This window comes from Hermetia illucens, chromosome 4, assembly GCF_905115235.1.
Source record: "Hermetia illucens chromosome 4, iHerIll2.2.curated.20191125, whole genome shotgun sequence".
In the NCBI taxonomy this organism is placed as follows: Eukaryota; Metazoa; Arthropoda; class Insecta; order Diptera; family Stratiomyidae; genus Hermetia; species Hermetia illucens.
In genome coordinates, this window is record NC_051852.1 from 167,620,715 (window position 1) to 167,641,366 (window position 20,652).

At 46.2% G+C, this 20,652-nt stretch overlaps 1 protein-coding gene across 3 annotated transcripts in view; it reads right to left on the reverse strand.

Annotated features, from left to right (window-relative positions):
- Positions 1–20,652, reverse strand: part of LOC119655153 (protein charlatan) — a 40,264-nt gene that overhangs the window by 15,880 nt on the left and 3,732 nt on the right. Inside the window, exon 1 of one of the 3 annotated variants that reach the window (XM_038060894.1) lies at positions 6,116–6,679. The exons of the other annotated variants lie outside the window; for them this stretch is intronic. The gene's annotated coding sequence lies outside the window, so the exon portion shown is untranslated. Of the gene's footprint in view, positions 1–6,115; positions 6,680–20,652 lie in introns of those variants that run through there. 3 annotated transcript variants of the gene reach the window in all.

Genomic DNA, 20,652 nt, shown 5'->3' on the forward strand with positions numbered 1-20,652 from the left:
TGACGCTCGACTCAGAGATAAGATTGTTCGAGCAAATAAAAGCAATAGCGGACAAGGTCGCAGCTGGAGGTTCGGCCTTAAGTTAGCCAATGGCTGCTTCTTACTTCTTGCAGGAGACGTTTTCTTATGAGAACAACACAGTCTATTCTGGTCTACGGCGTGGAGGTTTGAGGTGATGCTCTCGGCAAGGTGTATCGTAAGCGCCTTGCACAGGTGTGGAGGTGGAGAACTTTGTGGGGGCGTCTGCCTATCAAGCTGTCCCAGAACCGGCTGTGATGGTGATCGCGGGAGTAATCCCCGTTGTCCTCTTGCCAAGGAATTAACGGCTGTCTTCAGTCGCAAGGGTGAAGATTTACGAGAGGTGGCTGCCCGTGATGAAAGTCAACGCACAGTTACCGAGTGGCAACTCCTTGCCAAAATGAGTCAATGGGCAGATGGGCTGCGCGGCTCAATGACAATTTAGATCAATGGCTGAACCGATGGATGGTGAGATTGATTGCTTTCTACCCAAGTTTTAAGTGGACATGGAGGTTTTCATTTTTATCTACACAAGAATTGAAAGACATGGTCTCCTGATTCTATGTTCTGTAATGGAGTGGTGGACGACGCCCTGTGAAAGGTGAGACGGTTTTCGTCAGTAGCTTTATGCAAACGCAGGGAACCTTTCTCCAGACAACATTGTCAGAGAGATGCTAAGGAGCGCTAGTCGAATTGCGCATTATTTTCGTGCTCTTTTTGCTTCGAAAAAGTTTGTGCTCGGCCGGCGAAAATGGTTTTGTCGCGCAGCAGCATTGGCAACATTCGAAATAAATGTCGAATGCTGCCAATCATCAGGACAGCCTACGGGCCGATGCATTTGCTGGTACCATCGTAGATTCAGCGATAAAGCGACCAGATGTACACTCCCGTGTAAATTCGCGTCTACCGCAAAAAACTAGTTCCGCGGGAGGTCCTGGCGACGGCCACCCAGAACGCAGCGCCACGTCCCCTAACGATTTTTGACCCCCTCAGCAGACGCAACTACCTCGTGGATACTGGTGCGGAGGTTTCGGTTCTTCCCGTACCCCGGTACCATCGACTATTTCCACAATCACTAAAACTGACGGCAGCAAATTCCTCCGTATCAACATCTACGGGTATAAGCAAGTGGACGTGAGTCTTGGCTTGCGTAGGACGTTTTCGTGGCGTTTCCATACTAGGCGCGGACTTCTTGTCTTATTATGGGTTGCTGGCAAAATCTTGTTAATGAGGTGAATGATGACCCGTGGGGACTTGGCTATAAGCTTGTCACTCGGAAAATCGGGGCTCTGCGGAAGCCCTGCATATTGAGCACCGACCAGATGGACCGCATTGTGCGGGCATTGTTCCCCAGACATCCTGTACGGGTTGATATAAATAGCGCGGAAAGCGTCGTGGATTGCCCCCTTTTCACAATGGGAGAACTCGAAGAAGCGGTTCTCACTATGAAAAACAGGAAGGCGCCAGGTCCTAATGGCACCCCGGCGGAAGTTTACAAACTGGTGTTCCGCCAACGGCCAGAATTGCTGCTGGAAGTGTTCAACGCGTGCTTGAAGGAGGGCATTTTTCCTTGTCGCTGGAAAGTGGCCCGACTCGCGCTGATCAGTAAGGGTAAAGGAGACCCGGAGCTCCCGTCTGCATACCGACCGCTGTGTATGCTTGACACGGCCGGAAAAGTGCTCGAGAAGTTCATTAGGGGTAGACTCGCTGAAGCGATCCGTGCTGCCGGGGCCTTATTCGCAAGGCAGTTCGGGTTCAGAACAGGGAAATCTACAGTGGATGCTGTTATGGAGGTCGTCGATGCGTTTAATCGAGCCGGGGCACACAGCCGCCGATCTCGACCGATAGTGCTCCTCATAACGCTTGATGTCAGAAATGCCTTCAATTCCGTAAGATGGACAGATATGCTAGGAACACTAGAGAACTCCTTTCACGTGCCAAGCTATCTCTTGCGGATATTGAGGGATTATCTGAAAGACCGCTCCCTGCTCTATGAGACGCTAGAGGGCCAGAGGAGGATGGAAATCACGTCGGGAGTAGCGCAGGGATCCATCCTAGGGCCGGACCTCTGGAACGCTTCCTACGATAGTCTGCTGAGACTCGATATGCCCGAAGAATCGCGCCTGGTCGGTTATGCAGACGACGTTGCGGCACTTGTTGCCGGACGCACTGTTGAACAGGCGCAAAGCAGACTTGGCATATTGATGCGACGGGTAAGCGGATGGATGACTGCTCACGGTTTCAACCTTGCGCTGGAAAAAACCGAAGTAGTCATCCTGACCAGAAGCACCCGACCTTGCGTCCCATATCGATCGGCGAGTTGACTATAGAGTCAAAACCAGCGATTAAATACCTTGGTTTAATGCTCGACTCGAAGATGAGCTTCTTTGAGCAAATCAAAGCAGCCGCGGACAGCGCTGCAGCTGAAGTCGCGGCCTTGAGTCGGCTAATGGCGAATGTCGGCGGCCCTATATCAACTAGGAGACGCCTCCTCATGGGAGCAACGCAGTCCGTCCTTCTCTATGGTGCGGAGATATGGGCTGATGCCCTTGACAAGGAGGTACATCGTAAACGCCTCGCTCAAGTGCAGAGGCGGGGAGCTTTGCGAGTAGCGTCTGCTTATCGCACCATCTCCGAACCGGCTGTGATGGTGATTGCGGGAGTGATCCCCATTGCCCTCCTTGCCAAGGAGCGCAAAGCTATCTATCGCCGTCAGGGCGAAAACTTCAGAGAAGTGGTTGCCCGTGAAGAACGTCAACGCACCCTTAACGAGTGGCAACTTTCTTGGCGAAATGAGCCAAGGGGCAAGTGGACTGCGCGGCTCATCGACAAATTAGACCCATGGTTGAACAGAAAGCACGGTGAGATTGATTACTTCCTTACCCAATTTCTAAGTGGGCATGGAGGTTTTCAATCTTACCTGCACAGGGTTGGGAAGGCGCGATCTCCTGATTGTGTGTTCTTCAATAGAGTGGCGGATGACGCTGAACACACCTTTTTCTCTTGCGAGAGGTGGGACGGCCTTCGCCAGCAGCCTTATGCAGACACAGGGGAGCTCTCTCCAGACAATATTGTCAGAGAGATGCTGAAGAGCGCTGGCAGCTGGAATCGTATTGCGCATTATGTTCGGGCTCTTCTTACTACGAAGAAGATTGAACTCGACCGGCAGAGGGATCGGACGGTAAGGGGTTCCCTGAACTAACAACAACTCCCTTCCTCCCCTCCCCTCCCGTTGGTGAAAGGAATTCCCTGGCTCCCAAAGCCGGGAGAGCGGAAGGGCTAGCCCGAAGTAATGTGTCAAACGGTTCCCGGCCAGTTCTCTGATGACAAGGAGGTGTTTAGTTGGTAGTCCGCCAGCGTGCTGTTGCGGTAGTCCAACACTCTGTGCGTAAACGCATTCAACTACCCTACTCCCAAAAAAAAAAAAATTATGGGTTGCTGGTGGACTTGCAAAACAAGTCTCTTATAGATCCCACGACCAACCTTAATTCGTCGGGCCAAACGGCATCTCACTCAGACAATAATCTTTCAGGGCAGAGGTGAGGCAGCGTCTGACGATTTGCCTCTGCCCTGGTAAGAAACCGTAAAGCCGTCGTCGCTTGACTTTTTTTAAAAAAGTTTGGGTGCAAGCCCTGCGAGGGGTCCGTGGACCAGAAAAGAAGGAGTAAGTTGCTCCTCAATTGGTCCGGTCCTGCATTAAGTTGATGCGGACTTAGGACCCCCTTCATTCTCAAAACGAATATTTCAGCCCTGGCCAGCTTTGGTCAACAAGGCGGATTTGCGCTTAATATAATTCGTAGGCATGTCGTGTTTTACGAATTATATAAAGGAGCATTCAACATCTGCGAGCCGCTACGGTCACGCTGCTCCCAGGGCAGAGGTGAGGCAGCGTCTGACGATTTGCCTCTGCCCTGGTAAGAAACCGTAAAGCCGTCGTCGCTTGACTTTTTTTAAAATAATCTTTCTGTTCTTTTAGAAGACATTCCCGACTCTCGTGTTCGGGCACTTCTCCAAAAGTTCAGTCAGATTACTACCGAGTGTAGTCTCTCTAAACCACTGATTCCCCGATCTTCTCGAAGGTGCGTCCTATACCACCCCAGAAACTGGCTATTGCGCGGAAAGAATTTTAACAACTTGTTTAACAGGGCCCTCAAACCGCTGTTGGTCTTCCCCACTGCATATGGTCCCTAAACCAAACGGCGAATGGCGCCCCTGTGGGGATTACAGAAGACTAAATGCTCAGATTGTTCCTGACCGATTCCACTCATCCAGGACTTTGCGCATTACCTCGCGAATTGCCGCATCTTTTTGGCCTTGGACTTAGCCAAGGCTTATTGCCAGTCCTGCTGCGCAACAGGTTTTCTGAACTAACAACTCCTTTCTTGCGCTACCCTCCCGTTGGTGGGTTCCCTCACTTGAAAGCTTCCTAAGCCGGGAGATCGGGAGGGCTAGTCCGAGGTAATGTGCCAAACGGTATCAGGGTAGTTCTCTTATGACTGGCGTATTGTTGCGGGAGTTCAACACTCTGTGCTTAAACGCAACAACTCCCAGGCACCAAGACGATAGCGAAAATACTGGTGTTGCTGCGCTTTCTGGAAGGTTCAGATAAAGATACGTTTTTTCTAAGGGAATCCTGGGTTTAGATCAATTATTCTTTTAACTCATCAACTTGGTTTACTTTCATTATCATCTAGGGATCACTCCTCGTATGTAAACCCCCAAATTTGGCAATTAATTCGATTATTTCAGTCTAATCCTCAAAAGAAATGTTTTCACTAAATACATCTCATTCTATGTTTGTCGTGTCCTTTTTGGTATTAATTTTTGGAAACATTAGCAAAAAACCTGGAAATCTAAATTTCCCGGAACACTAAAAGTTTTAAATTAAAGATTAAGCGGGTTGAGGTCATCTAAGAAGGGAGGCTTCAGGGGGTTGTGGGGAAATCGAAATCATTTACGATACTATTCCCATCAGTGCGATGAAAGGATTTAAGCAAGCAACTATTCTAAGAAGGGTAAGTGACCTGTTACATGAACTGAAGGCAGAATATCAACGTGGCAGATGCTTCGAACTTTTTCAACGGAAAATCGAAAGGGTAAATTCGCCCCCCAAGAAGACACAGAGAACTTCAGAGGGGTATTTGCTGGATGAATTGGCTGCACATGTTTGTGCAATTCAAAAAATAAAACGGGTCCCACAATTTCCTGTCTACAAATTGTTTCAGCTCAGGAAGAACGTGGGGTGTCGAAAGGATACCTTCGTGGTATTCAACTGAATATTTTCTCCGAAGTTAGGGCAGTTGTAAGATGACTATATTCATGCACTATTCATGCTATGATGTACGAACCAACATGAGTTGAGCACATCCATTTCCAAGGGCTACCCGAGGGGTCTTTGTATGCCCTCTTCTTTCAGACAACCCTCGCTACGTTTTCAATGCTATCGCATGGCACGCATCACCACCACCACCGCCGCCGCCACACCGTCACCAGCCAACATGCACCCAAAACGTGTTTTCCCTCAAGTGGGCCTGCGAAGAAGAGAAGCAACTCCAAGACGCAAAATGTACGTACGCCCGTTCGCCTGCTCGGTGTGTGTGCTAAGAATTAGGGGAAGACGATCCTCTTGAACAGGCGGCCGAATGGTAGCAGGGACAGGATATGGCGATTAGCGACGGTCGAGATGTGCTGGTAGCGGCTTCGGTTTTCCATCCAAATTACATTTTTCCCAGAAACTTTCAAGTGAAATTCGAGTGTCGGGACAAGGTCATCTAAGCCCGCTTCGGACGAGGGGGAGCTGCTCCATTCAACTGGTGCCAAAGCCCACGACAGTATCGGGTGTCTGTGAACCCGGCGCAGGAAATGAAGCGCTCGTTTATCAGCTGTGGTTACGAGTGAATGGAAAGATTGAAGGCAGCAAAAGCAACAGATGCCCGGCACCCACCGACGCCCAACCGCCCCCAGAAACCGGCCACCCACTTCTCGAAAGCCGAGGCCTCCGCCGTGATGCGGTGCGCTCGCGAGTGCTGGACTTCCGGGGTGGGTGGGAAACTAACTACGTCCTTCTAAAAATATGCAGATCTAGACTGGGACTTACCGTTCCTCGTATTCTGTGCTCGGCCAGGGATAGAAACTCAAAACAAATCACTTGCGAATTCCGCACTCACTTTGTTTGGAAACAAAAGAAAATTTTCACAACGCACTGTCTCCGACGCCTTGTTTACTCGCTCGCAGAGGGTGTTGGAATGCTGCCTGGGTGAAATGCAACCCTCGGCGTGGGACTCTTGCTCGTCGCGCCGTTCCTTGTGTGTCTCCTTCGTTCCGCAGACGAGAAGATTTCGTGCCTTCAGGCTCGACTTGAGCAGGTCGTTTTCGTGGTGATGTGAACTTGGGAAGAAGACTGGTCTGGTGTCTGGTGTAGGGTCGCAAGCGGCCAAGGGCAGAATGAGGGGCGGGCGCGGGAAGAACAGGTCGAATTCGATTTCGCCGAAATGAGTGCTATGTGTGTGGATGGTGACGTCCTATGTGCGGCGGCACTGGCCCAATTCTTGCAGCAGGCGCACCACCACCACCTCACCAGCCCGGTGGCATCCCGAGCCGGTGCTGACGCTGTGCGCCCACCGTGCACCACTTGCCGACCTCCAGAGCATGGTCTTTGGGTCGCTTGCCTGCGGTCCATGGCCAGATTGTGACCAACCCTTGTCCCCGACCGCCGCGACTGCACTTGCGGTGCATGCATGGATCTCGGTAATCACCACGGGGCACATCAACCTGCCGCCCCCTGATGCACTGCACAGTTTAGTGTTTTGGTTGCTGGTGCGATTATGGGCAGGCGCGGTTGGGAGGCGGGGGTGCCCTGGGCATAGTGGTCCTAAGTAGCGGGCGTTTGTGTGTGGGTCGTATTGGGTTACAAGTTGCCTGCATTTTTTTTTGGGTTGCTTGGCGTAATGACTTTGCATGGCCATTGGAAATTTGGGTCTCTGGGCTGATGCGCTAGTCACATTGATGAGTGTTGTCGGTCGCCGGATTCTATGGAAACGTGTTTGGAATGTTTCCGTTTGAAACTTTTAGAAGCCACCGGGGTTTATTGCAGATTTTCATTATTTCATGTTGTTTGGAGTGCATTAATGTATGTCAGCAATAGTCCAGTCATTAAAGCTTTCAACTTCCGAATTCTTTCAGTCAAGACCTATTGACATGAAATTTGGAGTGAGGGCAGAGCGTGACATAAGAAACAACAGTTATATAGCGTCGATGTACGCCTCCCTGTGACACCCCCGAAGTGGAATTTCGAAATGGAATTCGAAATGACCAGAAATCGATTAAATGTTCGATTCTTAGCAACAAATGTTTAGTGAAAATTTTCCGTACAAAAAAAAAATGCATGTTTTTCAACGATTTTTCGCAAATAACTCGAAAACCATACATTTCATGTAGAAATGATATTCGAAACAATAAGAGGGACAGAATCTTCATCATTTTCCGTTGTTAGCTGATATGGCAATGACTTCCTTCTAAAATGTGAGTCGCACCCCAATTTCCTCATTGATTGGTGAGCGCAGACTGAATAAATAAATTGTTGTTGTAAACCTTCAAATGAGACAAAGCGTATTAACCATGCAGCAGGCCACTGTTTTCGATTGGCAATGTATTTCAACTATTTGAGAGGTTTACCAAAAAAATATTAAGCTTACTAACATTAAAACAGGAAAATCTGATTTCTGACAGAATGGGCATATTGGAGCAATGGGTTGAGTACTTTGATGAGCTGCTGAACGACGAGAACATTGGGGAGTTGGAGGCCCCGCCAATTGAAGACGACGGATAAATACTGCCACCACCAAGTTTAGGAGAAACAGTCCGTGCAATTCATCGGCTAAAAAACCTTAAGTCGCCAGGAGCCGATGGATCTGGTTAAATATGGAGGCGACCAGTTACACAAAGTGGCTCATCAACTTGTGCTCAAGGTATGGGAAAGCGAATCAGTGCCTGACGACTGGCAAAGAGGCGTTGTCTGTCTCATACAAAATCAACATTCGGTATTCCGACGAAATTGATAAGACTGACTAGGCTGACCCTGACCAATGTTCGAGGCCAGATAAAAGCAGCAGGGTTACTCTCAAGACCATTCGATATCAACAACGGTCTATGATGGGCATGCGTCCTCTTAAACCTGGTTCCCGAGAAAGCGGTCTGTGATGCTGAGGTAAATGCAAGGGGTAAGGTCCTCTTTAAGTCCACCCAACTACTGCTGACGATATCGACATCATGGGAAGAACCACCTGAGACGTACAAACTGCATTCATCCAGATCGAGCAGGCGGCGCGAGATCTTGGGCTGCACATCAATGAAGGGAAGACAAACTATATGGTGGCCACGTCAGCACCGAGAACCAACCAACCAACAACATCAAACCGCACTGATCAAACGGGAAGAATAAAGATAGGAGACTACAACTTTGGGGTCGTTGATAATTTCTCCTATCTAGTGTCGAAAATCACAACCGATAACAGTTAACACGATGAAATCCGCGCACGGTTGTTGTCAGCCAGCAGAACCTATTTCAGCTTCCAAAAACTGCTCCGCTCGAAACGTCTCACCATAGGGCATATGGTCAAAGCTCTTACTGTACAAGACAATGATCTTGCCAGTCCTCATGTATTCCTCGGAGAGTTGGGTTCTTAGCAAGAAAAATTGCGAACTCTTGGCCGCGTTCGAGAGAAGAATCCTCCGAAGAATTTTTGGCCCCCTACATGAGGATGAACGATGGCGAGAATACTTCGAGTAGATTTCAACTGAAGAATTTGCTCATCCTCCACTTCCACAATCATTGCCGACATTTGGAGCAGTTCTACCAGTCAGCGCAACTGAAGTCGAGGAGGCAATAAAACAAATGAAATCGGGGAAAGCAACAGGACCTGACGACATCGCATCTGAGCTCTGGAAAGCGAAGAGCTGGGACCCAACACTGTGGCTCAGTGAATTCTTTAACCGGGTTATTCAGGAAGGAAGAACACCATCTGACTGGCAAGAAAGTACCACTGTTCCAATATGGAAAAAGAAAGGTAGCCCAGCAGAATGTTCAAATTACCGTCCGATCCGGTCACTTTCCCATACCATGAAGATTTTTGAACGCATTCTAGACAACCGTATTCGCGAAATGGTTGAAATAACCGTGAATCAAGCCGGATTTGTCAAGAACTGGATCTAGAGAAAGCGTTTGACCGTGTACCACACGAACTCATCTGGTATGCTTTACGACAACACTTCGTGTCAGAAGAACTCGTGCGCTGGGCTCAATTCCTCTACCACGATCCGAAAAGTAAAGTACGAAGTATGGCGGGTGTATCAAAACCGCTTCGCGTCTCTGTTGGTGTTCATCAAGGAAGTGCCCTCTCACCACTCCTCTTTGTCCTTGTTATGGACACCGTCACACGGGATATCCAACGTCCAGCGCCCTACATACTGCTTTATGCAGATGATGTTTTCCCAGCATCTGATAGCAAAAATGATCTCGAGCAACTTGTTCAAAAATGGAATGATTGCCTCATGCAACACGGTCTCAGATTGGATTTAAACAAAACTGAATTTTTGACGACCGATCCCTATGAAACAGGCATAATCACTGTCAGCGGCAGTGACCTGCCCAGAACTGAGCGATTTAAATACCTCGGGTCAACGCTATCAGCCAATGGAGAACTGCGTTATGAAATTGCTTCACGCATTCACGCATCAACGCAACCTGGATGAAGTGGCGTTCGACAACTGGTGTCCTTTGTGATCGACGTATCAACGAACGTCTCAAATCTAAAATTTACCGCAATGTCGTCCGTCCAGTCTCTCTCTATGGTTCTGAGTGTTGGCCGACCATAAAAGACAATGAACGGCGTCTTGCGATAATGGAGACGAAGATGCTACGTTGGACTAGTGGCGTCACACGTTTAGATCACATCCGAAATGAGGATATCCGCGATCGTTATGGGGTTGCACCGATCGTGGAAAAGTTGCGAGAGAGGCGTCTTCGACGGTATGGTCACGCAATTCGTGCAAACGAGAATTCACTTGCCATCGAAGTCGATGGTAAACGGCCAAAAGGCAGACCTAAGCAACGGTGGCTTGATACGCTGGATGGGGATTTGAAAGCCTCGAGATTGCACCCAGATCAGGCATTCGATGGAGCCAAATGGCGAAGCCGATCACGACGAGCCGACCCCGCTTGTGAACGGGACAAAGGCTGAAGAAAAAGAAAGAAGAAGAAAGAAGATAACGACGAAATTTATGAGCGATACTATGACCGTCAGGTTGTGAATAAAATCCGGCTCAATAGGTTACTTAATCTGTATAGATGAGGATGATCCAGCCCGGAAAGTCAAGGGAAATATCTATGGTAGAAAAAGAAAACGAGGCAGACCCTGCCTGAGATGGCGATGGCGTAGGTGAGGACGACAGAGAGCTTTTAGGAATATCGAATTGGTGGACCTCGGTGCAAAACTGGATGTCTGGAATTTCTTATTACGGTAGGCCTAGACCGGATACCGGTTGTTGCGCCGATGATGATGAATACACACATATGCATATACTACGTGCTATGTACTAATGGGACAAAAGTACACAAAAATAGCTTTATAAAAGAAATACACAATACCTTTTATACCTGAAGCGTCCACTTGTTTTAGTTATTTTAATATCAGTATCAATTACTCGAGGTAGCCATTTGTATGAACACACCTCGACGAAATGATAGGTGTGAATCTTTAATTTTGAAAAATGTTTAGAAAAAGTATGTATGTCCTGTAAAACAAAGTCGGGTCGATAGTGTGTAAGGCTCTTTTCAAATGAAATGGGGGAGTACCTACAGTTAAACTAGTTTTTGGTTAATATTGTATCTTTTTTATTCGTTCAGTCTTGAAAAGGAGCTGGAAAGTAAAATAGATGTGTGTTGAAAAAAATTTTGGAATGATTTTATTTAAATAATTACGTAGTTGCAGAATTACTTAGAAGAGAGAATTATGAAAGAATTTAACTAAAGATAGATATAATTATAATATTATAATGTCATGATATTAAATGGGTCTTGAATTTCGCTGTAGTGTAGAGGAGAGATGACTTGTTCGTCAGCTCCAGGATGAAGGGAAAACGTACCAATTTATTGCCACATTAATGGGACGGTCTTAAAATTTCTTTACAGATGCGTTGGAACCGCAAATATCCATTGAAAGGCCAGGGGTACCCAGAAAATCTTCACCAGTGACTAACAATCGAATTGCTGCATTGGCGAAACGCGGCCCGTTCAAATCATCCAGGACGAATGCAAGCGAAATTGGCAATGTTGTTTCATTATGAACTATTCGACTAGGATTAGTAAGCTCAAAGTGACTGGTAGAATCGCCCGGAAAGTTCCTTTGCTTAAAACTGCAAATTTGAAGATGAGCAAAAAATTTACCCTGAATCGTAAAACCTAGTGCGGATCAGCGGTTACGAAAAAAAGCCATAATATCCTCTGGAGCGACTAAACAAAAATAAAGGCAAAGGAAGGCAAAGAACTTCATAGGAAGTTCGCAAAATATTAAAGCACGGATGTAGTAATATAACGGAATGGGGCAATTTTTCATAGCAAGCTGTACGTCCGATACTTCCAATTGTTAGCGTAATGGATATATTTGTGTAGAAGGATTTGTTCATCATCATCATCAATGGCGCAACAACCGGTATCCGGTCTAGGCCTGTCTTAATAAGGAACTCCAGACATCCCGGTTTTGCGCCGAGGTCCACCAATTCGATATCCCTAAAAGCTGTCTGGCGTACTGGCCCACGCCATCGCTCCATCTTAGGCAGGGTCTGCCTCGTCTTCTTTTTCTACCATAGATATTGCCCTTATAGACTTTCCGGGTGGGATCATCTTCATCCATACGGATTAAGTGACCCGCCCACCGTAACCTATTGAGCCGGATTTTATTCACAACCGGACGGTCATGGTATCGCTCATAGATTTCGTCATTATGTAGGCTACGGAATCGTCCATCCTCATGTAGGGGGCCAAAAATTCTTCGGAGGATTCTTCTCTCGAACGCGGCCAAGAGTTCGCCATTTTTCTTGCTAAGAATCCAAGTTTCCGAGGAATACATGAGGACTGGCAAGATCATTGTCTTGTACAGTAAGAGCTTTCACCCTATGGTGAGACGTTTCGAGCGAAACAGTCTTTGTAAGCTGAAATAGGCTCTGTTGGCTGACAACAACCGTGCGCGGATTTCATCATCGTAGTTGTTATCGGTTGTGATTTTCGACCCTAGATAGGAGAAATTGTCAACGGTCTCAGGATTTGTTGGAGACGATAATGCTACCTCATGATAATAATAATAATCGTTGGTGCAACAATCCATATTGTATCAGGGCCTTGAAGTTTGTTAGAGCACTTCATTCAAGACCGTAACGGTACACTACAGTACACTGTAGGAGGCAATGTGGTCAGCATTGCGCTCGCCCGAGATTATTACCCTGATTTGACTCAGGTACTCATTCACAGCTGAGTCGACTGGTATCCGAAATTTTAAAGAGAGATATAGAACAGCTGACTTCTTTAAATGGATTTTTATACTATGGAGACTTAAACGCCAAGCATACAGGCATAGGTTATGGAATTGCGCAAGAGAAAATAAGACATATTGATACATGTACCTTCCGAATCTACTGTCTTCGCAGGTAACGGCTATAGTTCCACGATTGGCCTCTTACTCACCGACGCTAAAATCAATGTAGGGGACATTTCAGTTTGATGTGCGCTTAATTCACCTCATCTTCCTGTTTTTACTTCAATAGGAGCAAGTGCAACCAATTCCAGCAAGGACCGGACAAGTTTTGGAAAATTTACAGGTTCATCAAAAAAAAAAACAGAAGCAAATCAATCCCATCTCTAAGAGTTGAAGGAAAACTAATAATCAATGATTTGGGACAATCTGAACTTCTTGAAATAATGAAAACTTGATTATTCGCTAGTGTTATTTATTGATCTTGCATATACTGATATTTTGGAAACCACTTGTTCCCTTCATCAGTGCTAACAAGTTGGTATTTGCAAGACCAATAAATAACACTAGCGAATAGAAAAAAACAAGTCTTAATTATTTCAAATACTGTAACTGTGATTTTGATCGAACTTGGGGATAACATGCTCCACTATAGTCTATATTAACTTTAGGATAACGCTAAGGCGGGTTTCTAGTCAATTTTCTCCAAAAATATTGTATTATACTATTATTAATTTAATTTGAGCAGATATCGATATGGAGAATATTTTGCAGCCTGGCCACCGGCAGCTTCATGATTTCTTTCAAATTTTTCGGTTGGGAAGTGTCCGAGAAGAAATCATCACTTTCGACTCCTCGTACTCCTTGCCTTTCAAAGAGATGTCAAAACTAAGACCTGCATTGAAAAGTACTAATCAAGACCTTTTATTTGATACCCAACATTACTATATATATTTTACACCCTCCTTTCGAGAGATCTTTAAAATCTGCATCCTGAAAGCAGTTGGCTACAGAGGTCTGCTTGACGTTTTCCCAAGCTTTAGATATCATTAAAATTACATTTGCGTTAAGACTTAACTTTAAGTTTGGAAAAAGCTGCGCGTCTCCTATTGAATAAAACTTAGCAAAATGCCACGCAATGCTGAACAATTTGAAGGTAAATCGCCTCTGCACTGGTAAGAAACCGTAAAGCTGTCTTCGCCTAATATTAAGACGTTCTTTGAAAGAATATCTGAAAACCTCTTCTTCCTTCCTTGAAGGAAAAAAGCGGCAGCCCTATTGTCACAGAACCTATTTTCTTGCATTACTTAAGCAGGAAAAACAAGAAAATGTGTTATCAGACGGTTTTGAGAACTTTGGACTGGGCGGCGACACGATGTCAGCGAAAAAAGCATCCTCCCAACCCCCATAAACTCCTTGGGCGACGATAGCAAGAAAAGTATTCAATGTCACTGCAACGAGAAGACAAGTATTTCGTGAGTAGCGTAAAATTCACCTGTTTCTGGGAAGACCGCTGGTCTTCGATTCTATGGGAAACGACCCTTACTCGCATAAGGATATGTGCGAGACGAGAAAATTACCTGAACACAATTGAGGTGTCCGGCGGCAACTTGTTGACCTTTTCGTATCTTTGTACTTTGTGTTTACTTAACAGGTGAAAAGGAAAATGGGGGTAGTCGTAAGAATCGTACACGACAAAGTACTTGGATAGGAGAGAATTCTTTGAGTACGAGTTAGTTCCCGTTGAGTGGGTGTTATTATTATTATTATTCTGTTAAGGGAAAGTCGCACCGCGTCCTTGAAGAACTATTGTGCCCCTTTTACTGGTTATAGTGTACCTGTTGATCATAATATCTCAAGCAGGCCTGTAACCGTTAGGAACTTTAGTATGTTCCCCACTTCCAGAAGTTTCAGCTTTGCATCTGGTATTAAGTGTCTCCCAGATGTATCGACCTACTTTGCACAAGTGCCGGACACTGTCCCAGGACGTGCATAGAGGTTTTGTCCTCCTCCTCACAAAACCTGCAGGACGTGTCCGTAGATATCCCTAGCTTCCCTAGGTGATAGTTCAGCCGACAATGACCAGTGAGAATTCCCACTATGATTCGGAGGTTCTTTTTGGTGAGGTTTAAGCAATCCTTTGTACGCATGGGTTCGTATCCCCCAATAAGCACCCTGGACTGCTCCATCCCTGGTAGGCTCGCCCAGTATAGTTCCCTCAACCGTTTCTCTTCGTTTCTTAGGTTCATAGCCATGAAACCGTTTCCGATTCCACAGAAGGGTTCTGGCCCGTGTAAAGGCATCCCTGCTCCCTTCTTGGCTAGTTCATCCGCTACCTCATTGCCTTCCAAACCAGCAGCCGAGTGTATTCAGTTTCTCAAGGCATTCTCATACCAGTTTAGAGTTCGCCTGGTTGGACCTAAGTGCCTTGATCGCTGCTTGGCTATCGGTGAGAATAGCTTTCTGCCCCTATAGTTCCTTTGCAGATTAAAGGTGGCACATTTGTCTATGGCGTAAATTTCCGCCTGGAATATGCTAGTGTACCTGCCCATTGGCTCAAAGTACATTTTCCTTGGACCAATGACACCGGCACCCGCTCCCTCTGCTGTGAGGGATCCGTCAGTGTACCAAGTAATCAGTTGCTGATTTAAGCCGTATGTCGCAGCCACGCTCTTCCAGTTTGCCTTGTGTGGGTGTTAAGAATAGGGTGTAGAAGATCACGCGTGCTTACATTTGTGTTGGAGAATTACTAGAGAAGCTCTCTTAATTCAAATGTTTTTCCTCAAAGGAACAGTTGAGGGGGTTTTTGGGGTTCCTCGAATATTAATTTGTCAAATTTAGATATGGTTGAAAATAATAATAACAATCGCTGGCACAACAATCCATATTGGATCAGGGCCTTGAAGTGTGTTAGAGCACTTCATTCAAGACCGTAACGGTACACTACAGGACACTGTAGGAGGCAATGTGGTCAGCATTGCGCTCGCCCGAGATTATTACCCTGATTTGACTCTGATACTCATTCACAGCTGAGCCAACTGGTTTCCGACGTCAAACCACGATACAAATCCCACTGCCACCAGTGAGATTTGAATCGCGACCTTCCGTATGATAACCCAGTGCTCTAATCACTGAGCTATTCGGACACTCATGGTTAAAAGCATAATGAAATTCCGGTCTAGTTGTAAATACGGTAAACGGGTTGTAAATGGGGTGAATTTGTCGTAGGCTCGGTCTTCATCATGGCTTCAGTGCGAAGGCAATGGTGAGTAAACTCCTCTCAACATTATGCCACAAAGCATAAATAGATTGGTGCGAAATGAGGAAAATACAGCCGTCGTAGCAGCCAGTATCGAAGTAGAGATAGAAGAGTCGATCCGGCGTTGATAAGCTAAATTGGGCATCGCCAGAGCCTCATTTTGGATGGACTTTGGATTTAGGCCTACATCCTTCCAAATTTACGACGAAAATAATTTTAGAAAGGTCGCGTCCGAATTCGAAAAGGTAGGAGAACAATTTTATACCTACCAACTGAAAAGTGCAAAGGGTCTTCTAGTTGCATTGATAGACATTTAATCAGGGGTAGAAACGAATGACAGCCAAAGAACATTGGAAGTTGTAGGATTCACGGTTAATTCGGTACACAATTTGATTGACCGGAATAAAATTCCACAGCCCCTATACCGTGTCGTACTGGAACCAAAGCAGAAAAACCTAAAAAAGGGCGAGACGCAAAAAATCTACAATTTGAAATATCTCCTCCATCGAAAAATTCTGGTTTAAGAACCCCATAAGAGGAATGGGAAAGTGTAATGCCAGACCTGCCGAGTGTTTTTGTAATCTGCGAAGGTTTACATAATACAACTGTCTGCACTAAAAACAAGAAGGACTTAAGTGCCAAATCTTGCAGTAACTGCGGTTTACCACATACTGCTAACTACAGAGGAAGTTCAGTGTATATGGATATTAAGCAAAAGATGCGAACCCAGCCAGGTCAGCAGCCACACGAAATAACCAAATCATATTTCATAACTGTGCGGTTGCCAGTCACAACTGTCAGTATCAGTCCGCCATTAGCTATGCAACGGTCCTTAAATCCACTTCCCAAGGTCAAGCACCAATGAACCCCGCTTCGCAAAGCTTAGAGGGATTTCTCGTCACATTGACACAAACTACGACATCAATGCAGATCAGCCAACACAAACTTGAGCTGTACAGATTCTTAATCGACAATTCTATAGACATTTTGCTGATCTCCGAAACGATTCTTGCACAAACGATTCCTTAAGCACACTTGGAGAGAAATTTCTAGTCACTGAGGACTATAATGCCAATCATATCCACTGGGGATCAATAATAATTTCTCCGAAAGGCAGACAAAGTCATGAGCGAGTCCAGAGGGCTTAATGTTCTTTTTCAGAACAGCCTAGGTATTGGCCTACTGACTTGTACATGAAAGTCCTGGGGATTTAACATGAGTACCTGCCGTGTAGGCATAATCCCACGGTCCTCTTCGGACACGGATTGATTTTGGGACCACAATCAGAGCCCCGCCATGCAAGCACAGCGGTCCTGGTTTATACTGAGTGCAGGCTCAGCATTCATACCAGTGGATGCGATGCCTATCTAACACTTCTGCCGCAACTAAGGGGTACGGCACCCGAGTTGTACAGCGCAACTCCATGCTTGAGCTCTGAGGAGCTCTGCCCGTGATGTAGGTATAACCACAACCACCATCAAACTCCCACTAGGGGGCCAACCGCAAATAACCGGGCCGAAAACACATCCTCCAGGAATTTTCCTGCAGCATATGCTCTCAGAAGGCCGTCCCGGTTCCCATGGTACCAGATAACTTCCGGTGAGGCTTCGTGGCCGAAGCCACTTTAGATGAGTCCCTTGCAGACTCAGGTCTGATCGGCCTCCTCGAGTACGTGGGTACTGACTTGTACAAAAAACATGTGTGGAGGCCAGATTTGCGCTACAGCCAATTTTGACTTATCTTCGGATCACTCCCCTATTTTAATCACAGGCACGAAAAACTAACAAATAAGAGGACTAACTAGTAGACAAGTAGAAGAAATACATCAGTGCTCATCACCACGTCAGAGGTCCACTGGAAATTTGTCACGACATCAACAATGCTGTCGAGCAATGCGGTGGGTACAGGAAAATATCGTCGACTGAAACACAATAGCTGATAAGGAGTAAATGAAATTTGAGGTGGGAATGACATGAACATCAATCTCCGAGACTGAAGGAAAAGCTCACAAACGCCACCAAGAAGCTGAGAAGTGCTCTGAAAGCAGAAACAGAAAGTAACTTCTAGCACTTTACGAGCAGTATCAGTCCATATCACATCCCCGACTTATCCCTATGGACCAACCAAAAAGCTGAAGCGACCTGTACAGACTTAAGGCTTGCTAATGGAAACTGGGTGAGGAGCGATGCCAAAGGAGCAGTGTTTGTGACTTATCTGCAAATTCCCCGGGCAGTGATCCACTTTTACCGAGTTTACACCCTGCTAGGCCAGTAAGCGGGTTTTGCATAAGAACGAAAGACGACCTCAGTTGCGTACTCGGTTTGAAGAAGGCTCCTGGCCTTGCCAATGTTACCGACAAAACCGCACCTATCGCTATCAAGGATCTCACCCAGTTATTTGGTTATTTGGACAAGAGTTTACAATTTTTCTTGCTATGATCCCAAGTCTCCGAGGAATACATGAGATCATTGTCTCATACAGTAAGAGCTTTGACCTTATGGTGAGACGTTGCGAGTGGAACAGTTTTTGTAAGCTGAAATAGGCTCTGTTGGTTGCCAACAACCGTGTGTGGAATTCACCAGGATTTTGGTTGGTGTTGTTATTCGAGCTCGGAGCACCATGCTAACGAGATAGTGATCTCCCTATATGTTCTGACATTCATCAAGGCTGAGAAGTGGCAGCGATCGATTAGCACGTGGTCAATTTGGTTGAAAGTGGTTCGGTCTGGAGAGGACCATGTTTGTTTGTGGCCCGCTTTCAGTGCAAACCAGGCACTTCCAACAACCATTTCGTGCGATACTGCTAACTGAATAATCTGCTGTCCGTTATCATTGGTATCCCTATGTAAGCTATGGGAACCAACGTATCGCCTGAATACGGGTCCCGTCCCTACTTGACTGTTGAAATCTCCAACTATGATTTTGATATCATAGTTCGGACAGGCTTCGAGGGTCTGTTCATCTGCCTCGTAGAAGGTATCCTTCTCCGACTCTGCAGGCTCCTTTGTAGGGGCGTGAACGTTTATGAGGCTTATATTTCTAAATTTGTCTCGCAAACGTACTGTGCATAACCGTTCACTTATGTTTTCAAAGCTGATAACAGCAGGTTTCATTTTTTGGTTGACTAAGAAACCTCCTCCGAGCACATGGTTTACTGGATGGCCGCTATAATATATAGTGTAGCGTCTCTTCTCCACGAAACCGGTCCATGTCCAACGCATCTCCTGTAACGCTGTTACATCAGCACTATATTGGAACAGGGTATCGGCTAGCTGTTCATCAGCTTGATCTCTGTACAGGGAGCGCACATTCCATGAGAAAATGCGCAAATCGTTATTCCGTTGTCGTTGCTGGGTTCGTCGTTGTGTAATTCGTCCAATCCGAGGCTCCTGTTGTGGCTTCGTAAAAAGTTGTTTTCCGTGTAGAATTGTCAGCCCTACCCAACCCCCAACCTGGAGGACCAGTTGGTACAATTTGTCCCGTTTTTAGGCGCGGGAGACTCGCCTTCATCCTTCTCCGTCTGCAGCTTTTCGTTAAGAAAGAGCTCCCACCGGTCACCACGTGGAGGTGAAGATAGGGTTTGGCAGTAGAGCTTTTGGTGTTGGTTCAGCAGGCATTTCCCAGGTTTTATGCTCCATCGTGGGTACCAATCCACGTTTCGCCTGGGACCTATATATATATTATATATATGATGCGGCTCGAAAGCACATTAGGAGCAGACTCGCTGGAGTAATCCGCGCTGCCGGGATTTGTAGCTGAGGCAGTCCGGGTTCAGAATAGGGAGATCCACGGTGGATGTTGTTATGGAGGTGGTAGATGCAGTTCATCGAACTGAGGTACACAGCCGCCGATCCTACCGGATAGTGTTCCTCATAACGCTTGATGTCAGAAATGCCTTCAATTTCGTAACATGGACAGATATGCTAGGCATATTAGAAAACCCATTCCACGTGCCAAGCTATTTCTTGCGGATATTGAGGGCGAAAACTGAAGAGAGGTGTTTGCCCGTGAAGAACGCCAATGTGTTCTAGAAAATGCAGAAATGTACGATTTTCTGGCGGCTGGAAAATAAGTTTTCTTCATTGACTTTGTGGCGTTTGAAGGGTAGTAATGACCCCGATCGAGCTTGGGTATCGCTCCCGTGTTTGAATGAAGTTCGATGAATGGATGGAGTTCAGTTAACGTGGAATTTGAATAATATTCCAAACTTGTTCGTAACGGTTTGGTTGTTTCGGTGGACTTGTCTGGGAGACATGATTGTTTTCAACTAACTTGTCAATACTTGGATTGTATTCAAAGAGGAGCTTTCTGCCTATCGTTTTGTGTCAAATAACTTCACATCCGTCATCCTGGCGTGCACAATGGAACCATTGAGTTTGGCCTTGGAGCGTTGCTACGTCGGAGGCCAAGGGAAGTCAACAGGAGAGGGGTACGAAGGATGAAGGTGGAAGCGTCTAATGAGAGTCGAGGTTCAAAACCACGTCAACAACAGTAAACAACGATAAAATTCGTTGGCAAATGGTCAAGAAATAGTCCTTTAACAACGGAAAGTTTAAAAATTTGTTTATCAACGTGGAAAGTGCTGTGAGTGTGCTCTTCATCTTTTCATAGATAGAGGACGCAACTTTGAAAGGCGAGTACGCAATGTGTCCGGATAGCTGCGTGGTTAGAACACAAGGTTATCGTATGAAAGGTCGCGGTTCGAATCTCACTGGTGGCAGTGAGATTTGTATCGTGATTTGACGTCGGATATCAACCGACTCAGTTGTGAATGAGTACCTAAGTCATATCAGAGTAATAATCTCGGGCGAGCGCAATGCTGACCACATTGCCTCCTATAGGATACTGTAAT